We start from the raw sequence: 13,712 nt of genomic DNA, 5'->3' as shown, positions 1-13,712 counted from the left end.
CTCTACGTAACTATATAAGTAGATACCTGTTTAGCTATATACATAACTACAATAGCTATGTATAGCTATATATATAGTGTGCATATAAGTATACATAGTCTACTTATACAACATATACACACACATATATACTCTCTCTCTCTCCCTCTCTCTCTGTATAAGTTATGTATATATCTATATACGTATATACACACACATAAGATACTGGCTGAGCTGCTTTGAAGCAAGGAATGGAGCCAGGCAGGCAGATGTCTCACATTGTGCCAAAGTACCTCTGAAGTTCCTCGATCAGATCAGACAGGAGCCAAATATTGTGTTGTTTTCTGTGCTGATGACAGGGCTGTGTTGCTGTATGCACGCACGCACACTCAAAAACAACCTCATGGCAAATCCATGTTTTTCTCCCCTTTCAGAACACGCAAGCTTTCTTCCTGAGAAACTCCTTGCCTCAAGTCTCCATTAATGTTTTTTGTCTTTTAGTATCTGGTAGAGTTTGAAATCAACAAACAAGTTTCAGACGGTGCTAATGGTCCATTCTATTGACCGTATACATAATTAAATGCATTCATGTGGTTCATATCTGCAACAAGATAATTACTCAGCCTATGTGGTAATACAATGCTGACTTTATTTTGTGGGTTGCAAAGAGGTGCCAGAGACACACAACTGGTTCCAAAGTATTGGAGTTACTTGCTGTAAACAGTTCTAAGTGTCTTCTAAAAAAATTTCTTTTTATTCTTCCTTCTGTTCGAGCAAGCTCGGGTTTCTCACTTAAAAGGAAAACAGAAATAAAACATCTACTCACTGCACTGTATTTCTTACATCCTGGGAATTCAGCGCTACCTTTGAAGGCGAGCAGAACTTCAGACACCTACAAAAGAGAGGGAAAGCTGTGTCAGTCCAGAAAAACTGGGGAGAAAAACAGCAAAACAGCAACCATCCCACTCTGCTGCAATTAAGTTTATTTGACAGCACCCAAGAATGCTGACTGATGGGAACTGCAGCAATGCCTCTTCCATGACTGCTGACAGGACCACGCAGATGTGCTCCAGGATGTCGTGCTGCATACCTCAGGAGCCCCTTGGGAAAAAGAAAATCCACATTTCCAAGGCCAAGCAGACAGCGGGGAGCGATCACATAGGGACATCCTGAAATTCGGCTGCTGTTGGGCTGGAAATACCCACAAGCATCTGCTGCAGCAGACACATACCAGAACCACCTCTGGCTACTGGGAGCCTCGACAAAATGCTTCTGGCCCGCTGCCCTTCTCCTCCTTCAAGGGACTCACCGGCTGGGTCCTAAAGCTAACATTGGTTTTCCTCATTTTCTATTTATTTGTTTTTTTTTCTTTTTTTTTCTGTAGATGGGAGGGAAAGGTCTGAGAAATGCCCTGCCTGAGGGTGAGAGAATAAACACCAAGGATATATGTAAAGGTAAACGAGTGGCCAAAGGGTGACCTGAGTGAAAGCAATACATCCAGCCAAACTCACCCCTCGTGAGACAGAAGCTTATTGATTGTTTTGGCAGTGCCCAGAATGAAGCTAAAGCTGAATTGAAACTTCACACACTCTGTGCTATCTGGATATGGAAAGGTTGGCTGGGAAACTTGACAACAAGTCAGAGAAATAACACAAAGTCTTGTGCTCCTTTCCAGCAGGCTAGGGAGTCTGAGGCTCTTTTCAAAGGAATCACAGAATCATTAAGGTTGGAAGAGATGTCTAAGATAATCCAGTCCAACCATTAACCCATTTCCAGCATACCAATAAACCACGTCCCTCAGTGCCACATTTCTTCAGCACCTCCAGGGACAGTGACTGCCACCTCCCTGGGCAGCCAGTTCCAGATACAGCTTCCACATACAAGACAGAACCAGATTTCCTGAAAGAATATCAGAGCTACTCAAGTAGCCAGGAGCTACACAACTAAAAATGCTTCTTAGGAGCTCAGAATAGAAAAAGCTGCATGTTTATTCACAGATAAATGGCAAACTGCTTCCCATTTTGCTCCACCTCAAAGTAAGGCTAAATGCTAGTTTCATCACATTGTAACAGAGAACACCTCTACCCGCCGAAGGGGTGGAAACTGCCTGGCACTGGGATTTTGGGACGGAATCTCCCATTCTCCCATGTTGTGCTGTAATTCTAGTGCCAACCAGTTTCAGTATTTAATGGGATCAGTTCAGTGATCTTATACAGAATCCACTCTCTGAAATCTGCCTTTTCAGTGCTGTGTCCAACATACAAGTGATTCTGCCTTGCTAAGAGGCCTCAGACTATCCCTGCAAATAAAATGCTTTTAACCACCACCAACTAAATACTTACAGTGCTAAGTAGCCCTGTCATTCCTTTCATCTCCAACCTCCAGTTAGAGTTAATTAAAATAAATACATTACATACATGGTCATCGCTTTTTAGGACTGTATAATGAGCCTTTCAGTTGTTGGTGCTTTTCCTAAAGACCCAGCTGGTGCAGTTTCTGTGAGGCTCCCAACTTTAGGAAACATGAAGCTGGAAGAAATCTCCAGAGTGACTAAATCCAGCTCCTCGCCTTTGTGTTCATACCACGCAATCCTCTTCAGAATGCACGGTAAGAAATTCTACCCCTTGCTGCTATGAAAACATGATTTAACACAGCAGCTCAGAAACAAGTTGGGAATATACATATACACATATTTCAGATCTTACAAACAGTCTCCTGGTGATGGGAGATGTACTACTTGCTTTTGAAAGTTTGGAGTGAGGCAATAGTGAAATAGGGAGTCACAAACACATTTCGCACAGAAAAGTTCTTTTTTTTTTTTTTTTTTTTATGCAACTGATGGGTGATTAGTAATACAAAGAAATTGGGTCTTGCTCAGCTTTGTTCAACCTGAGTAATCCTCCTTCAGCAACTCCTCTTGAATGGACCAATGCAAATCAAAGCACCAGGTCAAGCCTTGCGTGGTCATTTGGGACGCTTGCCATAAAGAAGTTGCATGCCATAAAAAAACAAAACTAAACTAAAAAGCCCACAAATAAACAAAAAGACTTCTTGAAGTATTTCACTTCATGAACACCAGCAGATTCCAAACATCACAGCTCTAACACCTGAAAATGGGATTATTTTTCACTGTTTGCAACAAGATTTCCTCCAAAAAACTGTTGAAATAACTTTAGTGAACTGAAATGTAAATCTGGAGCTGCTCTTAGGGCATAAAAGAGAAATAGTTGTACTTTTTAGCAGCTCGACAGTAAAGTTCCTCTGAGACTCTCTCAACCTAAGGAAATAATCAATTTTGCAAAAGAACATTTTACAAAGAGAAACGGAATTGGGAGTCCTGAAAGCACTTGCTTTCCCCAGCTGCGCTTGAGTCAAAATAAAATAAAATAAAATAAAATAAAAGCCAAACTCCTCCTTTACCTCTTTTCCTGAAAGATGTCAATTTGGGAATTTAACCCCACAGCCTGCCTGCCCAAAACACTGATGTGGAGCACCTCTAACACCAACCCTCCTCCAGCTGTCAGCAGCTCTGTGAGGCTTTGGTGACCCATCACCATGCTCCCACAATGAGCTGCCTCATTGCCCAGATTTGGGAAGTCCCATGCTCTGGCTAAGGGAGATGCAATGGGTTGGGTTCTCACCCCTCTGACCATCTAAGCTTGCTTGGCCATGCCCTACCTGAGATACATGACATAAAGGTCATGGGACAACAAACACCCAAGTAAGCCCCTCAGCCCCGGGTGTCTGTATCCCAGGAGGCATTTATTAAGTTTTCAGTCTAGCTTATATCTGTATTTCCCCCAAAATTACCATGATAAAAATTACCACCTTAGTTGAGCTGAATTACTTTGAGCGCTAGAACAGAAATGCCTTCTATCAAATTAAATATTCACAGCTGTGTAGGAAAAGGATGGTTTACAGCCTGACGACTACAGACTGTTATTATGGCATGATTAGGAGACACAAGCTTTCCTGGAAGTTGTCTGTCTCAATGCACTGAAAATCCCCATTATCCTGGTGGGTCCTGAGCACCCCAGTGTCTATCAGGGCACTGCTGTGTGTTGTAGCTGCTCCACTCTGGGTATTCACCCAAGACTGGTGACCCTCTGCAGAAGGAAAGAATGCATTCATGAAGATCCCTCACTCCAACACACTTTTATAAAGCTTATGCATTCCCATATGTACGACACATGCTTAAATAATACAAGAATAGTACAGCTGAGCACAGATGCAGGGAGGAGAATACACGGATGGTACTTCTGGCAGTCAAAGTCCTACCCTGGGTTAAGCCAAATCACTTCACATTTCCTCTGTTTGCAATGCAAATAATGAATGCACAGCTGGAAGGTTCAGTACAGGTTTAATTAAAATCATTACTGCTTCTATCCCTTAATAAACCCACAAGAGAAGTCCAGTTTCCATCAAATACCTGAATATGCACTGGACAAGCTATTTAAATAGAAAACATAGCCCTGAGGCCTCCAAGCACGTTCACCAGATGCCACATCGTGTGACTGGGAACACCCAATGATGCCTGGATGTCCCTGCACCTCTTCATCCCAAGACCTCATCTGTGTCCTGCAGGGCACTCAGCTGCCCTTCTCCAGCGAAGAGATGCATGAGGAGATGAATGGCAGCAGCTCCACAGCCTCCCACGTGTGATGGGCATGGTAGTGATGGGTCAATAGTTGGATCAGATGATCTTAGTGATATTTTCTAACCTTAATGATTCTATGATTCTACGGAGGAAGGCAGGCAAGACTGGGAGAGAGAAGGTTGCTGCAGCTTCTGGCATAAATGGGCATGGCAGGCAGCTCCTGTGGGGGACCATCCTCTCCACCCTCGTAGCATGACAGCCGTGAGCACAAGGTTGTGATCCATGCTGCCTCTCCACTCAGGCCATACAGCCTTCCCACACTTCCCTTCCCACTGACATAGCTCATTGGGAACCAAGTTATAGAACCAAAGTGAAAGAGAATGGGAAAGCACTGCTCAAAGTTATCTATATTTACTTTTCAACACATTACTTAGCTGTGGATGTTAGCACAAGAGAAAGATATACTACTTTCTATTCTATTCTCTTAACTGTTTCTAGTTTCCTTCAACAAATCAATGTGTTTTCTTAAAGGGAGAGAAATTTGTCTCATATACCATTCTCAATTTGCTGCAAGGGCTTTGAAGAGAAGAATGCTTGGTTGTGTAAGAAAACTTAGTGATGTCCTGCAGTGCTCCAGCCATAGCCCATTTATTTGGCTTTTAGTAGAGTTGAACTATTTCACATTATTCCTATATCCCTTGCCTTTCAGATTGTCGCGCTCTGAATAGTTACCTATGAGATGAGGTACCAAAGGCTCATCCAGAGCTGGGAAGTTGTCCTACTCTCTTTCTGCCAGAACCAGGACTGACAACTGTTTTTCATCACTGGTTGCTACAGTAGGACTACTGTAGGACACTTCTGCTTCCCAGCATATGCACAACGATAACTTTTTTTCTCAATCAACCTACCTGTGGACTATTCATCTATGAGGGCTGCTCTAAAAGTCATGCTTCCTATGTTGGCCTACAATGTCAGAGGTGGATGTTGGTGGTATGGCAGTAGTGGTTCAGCCTTCCCACCAATATTCAGTTATATGTTGTTGCTGTGTGACAGATGGCAACAGAGGGGCAGTCTAACAAAATGGTATCTGACATGGAAGTGTGTATGGAGTAAAGGTGTGTCACTGAATTCCTCCATACAGAAAAAATGGCACCCACTGACATTCATCAATACTTGCTGAATGTTTCTGGAGACCAAACAGCAGATGTGAGCACAGTGGGGTAGTTGGTAGTGCATTTCAGTAGTGGTGACAGCAACATGAAAGATAAGCCATGTTCAACATGGTGATGCACAACTGTTGCATCATGAAATGAAGTGTCTTGATCAGCTCATCTGCACAGCTCAGTGGATTACAACCATGGAACTGTGTACAGAACTGAATATTAGCTTCAAAGTGTTGGAAACAATGGTGACAATGTTGGAATATCACAAAATTTGCCCCAAGTGGGTCTTATGATTGCTCACACTGGAACAGAAAGAACCCTGTATGTAAGTTTGTGAGGACCTACTGAACCAATCTGAGAGTAAAGGTGATAGTTTCCTGGATCACATCATTACTGGAGATGAGATGTGGTATCACCACTACAAGCTGGAGTCAAAACAGCCATCCTAAGACTGGCAACGTGAATTCCACATCAAAGAAAAAATTTAGGCAGGTAAAGTCACATGCACTATCTTTTGGGACAGGAAAGGGCTGATGAAAGATGGACAGTATGGACAACATTTTCCTATCTACGATGCTGTCACAACAGCTGTGAAACAGTGGGTTACCTCCAATGGTGCAGATTTTTAAGACTGTGGCATGCAGGCTCTTGTTCAATGCTGGTGAAAATGGTGGTGACTGTGTAGAAAAGGAGTGTTTTGTAGCTAAGAATTTGCTCAATCAAATAGTGCTATTGTGCTCTTTTTACCTGTTGTATCCATGGAAATAAATAGGAGGCACTACTTTCAGAGCAACCTACGTACCACCTAGTTTTCAGCTCCAAGGGATGCCCAGCCCTGGTGTTCAGATCCATCCAGGTATCATCATACAAGTTTGCCGAGGAGACGCAGAGGCTGTCATACACTGAGGATGCAGACAAGTATCATACACTCTCCTCCCCCACAAATATTTAAGCTCAAAACAATGGTGATGCTAAAGAGGAAAAGATCAACAGAGAAAGATAACTGCAGTGAACAGAATGCAAAAAGCATTCTAAATCCACACCAGCCACCACAATTTAAACACATGTGCCAGCTTGGAAAGGACAAGGGTTACCATTCGAGATTCCCTACAGTTGGGATCTTGCAGGAGCATATGCCAAATGATGTGAACAGCAGTCAGTGAGCATCTCCCCATATGTGTACAAACCTATTTGAGTTAGACTGCAGCCAGAAAAATCACTAGCTGTTTTCACCACTTAAATTCAGTGTCAGAATGACACAATTTAAAGCCTCCCAGTACTGTTGTTGGGTTTGGCCTGGTCTCTCCAGTTTCAGCCTGATTTCCACACCAAATGACACTCAGCCATACAGCAGTCTTTCTCATGCTCTTAATTCATTCCTCCTTTGTTTCTCTCAACTCCCAAGCTGAAAAGAGAAGAAAAACAACTTGAAAAAAAAAAAGGAAAAAAAAGAAAGGACCAATTGAGGCCAGCCAGCAGTTACATTTTGCTGCTATAAAAATAAATCTGAGAGGAGGGGTTTCCTTCATCCGGCTGTTTAGACCATTCCTACTTTTGGCTGTAAGTATCAATGCATTTGCAAATCGCTGCCAAACACAGCAGCCGTCAGTGCAAAAGTGGTACGAGAAACAAAATGAGCATAGGGTGTAAATATAAAGCAAAAAATCACTCCGTTCAAGTAATGGTGTTTGTTTCTCAGTTGTGGAAAATATGCGCCGATAGGTGCTGGTAAATCTTTTTATTTTCAGTAAGAGCATCTCTGTATTGACATCAGGGAAACTGGAGCTGAAGCACCAGCAACTGCTCAGGTGCCAATGTCTTGCAGAAATGCTGTGAAAGGGAAAAGTCTGCACGTATCGAGCACTGAAAAATGGATGCAAGGGCAAAACTGATGTTTTCTGTGATTGCCATGCAGAGCAGGGCTGGCATCCTCTTGTGGCAGAGATCCCTGTCCTGGTGCAGCTCCCTGGGCACCCCAATGCTCTGATGGCTCTGCCTGTCCCTAGGACTAAAAGTTTGGTAGGAAAAACCCATGAACCTGTCACTTTTTGTCTGTTTCTCTTTGTCCTGAGGATTCCCAGCACAGCCTGGGCACTGTATCAGGATATTCTGTTAGGAATCAGTAATTTGGGTCCCATCCTTTCCCTCCAGCCAGAATTTTATTTTTTTAAGGCAGAGAATACAAAGAGGTGGAACAAAACTTTCTCCTTGCAGCCTGCCCATCCTGCAGCTCCACCAGTCTGTCCTACCCCTTCATCACCCTCATGACAGCAATGGCTGTACTGAACGTGGATTTGTTATGCCTCCAGGTCCCACATAACAAAACACCCTCTGATATTTTTGGAAGCCAAGAGAATACAGGCTCAGGCACTGAAGCTTCTATACATATATTCAGACAGGACCTTTTATTATTTCTCACTGATCTAAATGCATGTAAATTAAATTAAGATTTGAAGTCTTGTCTTGAAGAAAGTCTGCAGCAGCAGAAGCTTCTTCCAGGATTCTACCTGATTTGGGATCCAGGGCACAATTACATTTCTGAGAGCAAATCCACGTACTGCTTAAATGCATCTCTGCTACACACTCCAGGAGGAGAAGTTCCGAACGAAGAAAAATAAAGCTCAATTCACATCCTACTGTGAATAGCTGTTAAGAAGAAACACACTTTCACCATTTAAAAATCAGATAAAAAAAAGAATAGTTCATATAACATTTACCCTATCTTTCAAAATAAGCTGCAATATGACATTAATTTCTTCTTTCTCATAATATATTTAACGAGGAGAAAAAAAAAAAAAAGCACACATGCCACACATGCACACCCCTTTATGCACACCCTTTCTCCAGTGCTCCTTGTTATTCTTCCAGAACAATTCTTCAAAGCTGTGGAGATCACTGTATGTCACCTTTTTTTGAAAGATCAGATACACTGCATCAAAAAGCATGCAGGAAAAGTTCTAGGGCATGGAACCAATTTCTGCACACTTTTATCTGGGTCAGCTTTTCTACTGATTCTGCAAATACCATATCATTTTTTTTAAGCCAAGATTTTTTTTGTTGTTTCAAAAGAAGAAAAAGAGAAGATCAGAACTTAAGTCAAACACCCACCCGAGCCAAGGACTAGTTCTGTAACTGCAATTCAAAACGGTAGATATAAAAAATAATAAAGTCTAACTAACATTAAAAGAGCATCTGGATTGATTTCTAAATTCACTAAATACCATTTTCCCATACTGCCTCTTTCTTTATTGTACACATTTAATCCTCACTGTTACACGCATGAGACAGCTGACAATGTCTAGGAAAGCTAATGTGAGGCAAGCACATGAAAAGCACTCACACATGTTTTATCATTAATGTATCTCTCCATTTCTCTGCCAACTGCCAAGTCTTGTTCCATGGTTATGACCTATTTGGCACAGCTTCCAGCTTTGCTTTATGTTATCTCATCAACCCAAGTGTCTGTCTTAAGGTGCTCTGTAACAAAAATAACAAATAAGAGCTGGCCTTAGGTGATGAAAGGCTGGATTTTGTTTTAGGATGAGATATCTTGAGGTCTCTTATCACCTCTATCTGCACACACAGTTGGGAAATGGAGAAGGGGTACTTCTAGGACAAAGCCTATCAACAGGTGACAGTCTGTAGCAGTAGCAACTTGAAAGATTGCTTGCAACTCCAGATGACAGCTGAAAAAAAAATAAAGTAGTTGGGAAGTCTAATTAACTCCTAGTGAAAACAAAACTAATGAACTAACTGACTCACAAGTGCTTTTCCAGCATGCAGTCCTTTTAACTCTGAGATGCTTTTTGCACATTTTGATGGTGTTGGGAATAACTGGGAATAACTAAGTATTGCCCAAGAGCCTGATTAGCAAGTTTACTTCTGCTGGAAGCTAGGCACACATTTTGGCAAGACTTGGTTTTGCAGGGAACCAGGCATGTGGCAAGTGGGGACATTTACATGAGTGCTTCTGACTCAGAGCTGGAGAAGGATCTGACTCAGCTAAGTATCTCCTTCCTGGCCCTGGGACACCAGCCTGGAGGATCACCAGGATGGATCCCTAAGCTCTGTCAGAGTTGCATCTTTACATTCCAGTTTTCCCACCTTGAGAGCTGAGATGGAAAAATGAGTCACAGTGTCCTTTACAGTAACTGTGTGATGCTATCAGTGCTCCCAACCCAGCAGAAAAATGAATTTGGATACACAAATGACCAAACCCCAACACTGGGCTGATGGTCCCCCCTCCCTCATGCCTTCCCTGCTAAGCTGAACGTTCTCCATTCTCCAGCACTCTGCTGACAGCTCCATCTGCTTGTATTCCAGGCATCACAAGGTCATCATTACCCACTGCAATTTGAGGAGACTAGTGGATGCACCTCCCGCTCAGCAGACTCGCCCAAGGAGATGCTTCCCCAAAGCCTGCTTGTCTCCCAAGAATGGGCTCAAGGGGCTGGGCTAAATCATGGAATCATGAAATCAGTGAGATTCGAAAGACCGCTAATATCTTCTAATCCAACCATCAACTCATGCAGGTGACTGCTCTGGACTATGTCCCTCAGTGCCACATTTACCCTTTTCTTGAACACCTCCAGGGATGGTGACTCCACCACCTCCCTGAGCAGCCTGTTCCAATGCCTCACCACTCATTCTGAGAAGAAATCTTTCCTAATTTCCAGCCTTAACCTCCCCATCATCCTGGACCAGCCACCTTTCTGCTCCCCACCAAGCCATGCTCCGCTCAAGCTGAAGTGCAGTTTCTAGTACACTGCTAATTGCAGAATTGTTGTTGTATTATATCCAGACTTCTGCCTTTTGCTGTTATTAACTGATTGCTTGGAGCTTTGCAATCTTTCGAAGAAAATGCCTTGAAAAATTAGGCTGGGGAGAATCACATTAAACAGGGAAACGAAAACGTCTTCCTAGCTGTGCTGTAAAAAGTAGGCCAGGCTTCTCTCCGCCAAATCTCCATGTACCCCTGCAGCAGTAACAGTTGGCACAATTCTTAAAATACGTACAGGTTGTGACAAGGCTGGCTGATTAAAGACCAGCTCAAAGCGCTGGGAATGCTCAAAGCATTAGTGGTGAGTTTTAAAACTGGAGAGACATCGCGGCTTCAAAAGAAACCTCTCCAGCCTGGTGCTCTTCCAACAGCTCCTTTCGGCCCTGCGCAAGATGAGTGACCAACAGAGACCTGTCCCTCCTCTCCATCACCTCTATGGGGATGTGCAGGACTGTTCTACCTCAGCTGCTTCCATCACTTTCCTGTCAAGTATTAGTGACCCACCACCACAGTAGATTTAACGTGGGAAATACTCTCATCGCCTTATCACAGCAAGGCTGACTGGAAATTTGGCTTCATCACACCCATGTCTCCATTATTTCAACATTAAGTCCCCATATTTCAACAGCACAAAGTACTGCCTCCATCTCCCAGCTCTGATTGCCACAGGCCTGGCTACTCCGCACAACCCCAAGCCCTTTTCTGTCTGCCTATGACCTCCGTACTTAAATATTCGGGCAACTTTGCAACTAACACAATGCTTTTTATGCTTGCGCTCTTCCACAAGGACTTCAATAAGCAGCTTTTGGCCACCCGTTCCACAGCAAGTCACCATACGTGGGGTGGTTGTCTTTGACAGAACTGTTGGGCAAATGATAGGTGTAGGCGCACGTGGAACTTGGGCAGACTCTTTTAAACCAAATTTACAGACAACTACAGGCAAATATTGTGCTCAGGTTTATACACAATACCTCAGTGCAGGAAATGATGGTTTGGAAGTAGCTGGCATAGCACAAGTTTGCCTCACAAATTGTCTCCTTGTGACACTCTGTGATGACTTCCCAATAATTATGGAGAAGCAGTGACAGTGACCAGGGTGAGTCCCCAGAGCAACCTCCGTTGTCTCAGTGCAAACGACTCAGATTAAACGTAACTCAGGCTTTATTTGTACTTATATGCTAGCATTTTCCAGATTAAATGCAGGGGATAAAGCAAAACCCTCAGTGTCTCTACTGGCCTTGATCCTAACTCTGTCACAAACACACACATATCCCACTGAAATGACCAGGCCCCACTTGAGCCCAGAAATCCCTTTATGTAGAGTCCTTAGCACTACAAAGAGGTCTGTAACACTCTGCTCAGAGATTAACGGTGCTCAGTCATTTCACTCTTGGTGGAAGCTGTATTTGAAATGTTTTCCTACTGTCCTCAGAGGGGTTTAACATTTTACACGTGTGACAAAGCATATATGGGTTGCAAGAAAATAAATCACAACTACATAGCATTGACTGAAACCTAAAGCATCCATGAACCAAACTTCATCACTAGCTTCAAGATGCTCAAATCACCTCTGGTACTAAAATAAAGGCAGAATGTGGTGCTGGAAGATTAAGGTCTCTCCAAGCCCTGTCAAGTTATACTGTCTGTAAGTAGCAACCAAGGTAGGGCTTTATTGTCACGGAATGCCAAAAAATACCAGGCAGTGCTTCTGATCTATCTTAGTTTGGTGCATATAATTTTAATTAAAGCATTTAAGTAAATACAGATGCAAATTAGGCTCAGTATAGCATCTGGCAAATTGCTATCAGAGCCCCGAGGCTACTGGCAAATTATCAGCATGCACCTCCGTTGAAGTGAAGTTACCAGATCCAGCCTGGTCAAGGCACTGTGTATTTTGTTTTGCTATTTGGCTTACACTGGAAGTAAAACCTCATACTGGTACATACATAAGAGGTTAAATTGTCCTCCGTTTTAAAAGGAGCTCTTAGGAGGTAAACCAACATCATTAAAATCTGTTCTTTAGACAGCCTACGTCTAGCAAGAAGGAAAAAAACCCTTCTGCATTACAGCAACACCTATCAAAGGAACTCAAAGCGCCTCTGAAATGTTAATTAATCCACACTCTTCCCAAGGGAGATCTATTTTAAAGATTGTTATATGTAGTTTGCATTATTCTTGCATTTGCCAAAGGCTCACAGGAGGGAAGCCACAGAGATCGAATCTGGACCTGGAGCCTCGATTGCCTGCTCCTCTATGTTCTGATCACAAGACCTCCCTCCCCAAAAATCACAAGAACTCACTCGCACCAGAGAGGTGTGAACCTCTTTGGCCTAGATATCACTGCCTCAAAGCGGTGTTAACTTCAAAACCTTGTTAAAAGTATGTGAAGGCGATTACATGACAAGAGAAATAAGGGAAAACAAATCACAAGGGGAGAAATTTTTCTGGTTTTTGCAAATTGAAGGAATCTTCAGATCATGCTGAAAGGATCTTTGGAAAATGAAAAGGCACAGCCAAGATAATGTTCACGGTAATACCCACATCAGCTCTGGCTGATTGTTCCTCCTTTCAAGGAACACTTCCATCTTTACAACCCTGCAAGCAGAGATCAATTCTCCTTCTTTCAGAACCTGCATTAAGACCAATGCTTGGAAAGAGGCAATAGCTTTTAAGGAATAACTGCACACTTAACTTGAGCAACAGCAATGATGCTTAAGCATGTGCTTAACAGTTTCCTTACAATATACTTGCGAGTTTCCCTGAGTATGAATTTTCCACCAGTACAAAGTCAAATAACATTTCCAATTTATTCAGAAATTCTCCAGGAAAAAAAAAAAATCATGTTACTGATGGCAAAGAATAGGCAAGAAAACACAGTAAAACACAGTAAGATTTGTAGTCCCATGAATCCGTTCACAATGTGATAAAATGTGACACATACATGACATATCATTACTATGACAACAATGTTTGGAAGGCATTTGCAACCAGCATTTTGTAAGCATATGGTCATGTATTGGCCCCTTCCTGTGCTCAAAATTAAAAACAAGACAGAGGGTCAGGAGCTAAAAGCATCAAGTCACACACTGGCTTGTTTGCATCCCTGTGCCCTGATATCAGTCATAATGATTGTATATTCATTTAAATGCTTTGCTCATCAACTTTTTTTGTGTTTAGTGTTTAGATTAACATA

At 42.7% G+C, this 13,712-nt stretch overlaps 1 protein-coding gene across 3 annotated transcripts in view; it reads right to left on the bottom strand.

Annotated features, from left to right (window-relative positions):
* Positions 1 to 13,712, bottom strand: part of ZHX2 (zinc fingers and homeoboxes 2) — a 61,571-nt gene that overhangs the window by 35,514 nt on the left and 12,345 nt on the right. For all 3 annotated transcript variants that reach the window (XM_010709278.3, XM_010709280.3, XM_003205272.4), the window contains exon 2: positions 806 to 871. The gene's annotated coding sequence lies outside the window, so the exon portion shown is untranslated. The remainder of the gene's footprint in view (positions 1 to 805; positions 872 to 13,712) is intronic.

This window comes from Meleagris gallopavo, chromosome 3 (assembly GCF_000146605.3).
Source record: "Meleagris gallopavo isolate NT-WF06-2002-E0010 breed Aviagen turkey brand Nicholas breeding stock chromosome 3, Turkey_5.1, whole genome shotgun sequence".
Lineage (NCBI taxonomy): Eukaryota > Metazoa > Chordata > Aves > Galliformes > Phasianidae > Meleagris > Meleagris gallopavo.
This window is presented reverse-complemented; position numbering and strand designations above follow the sequence as displayed.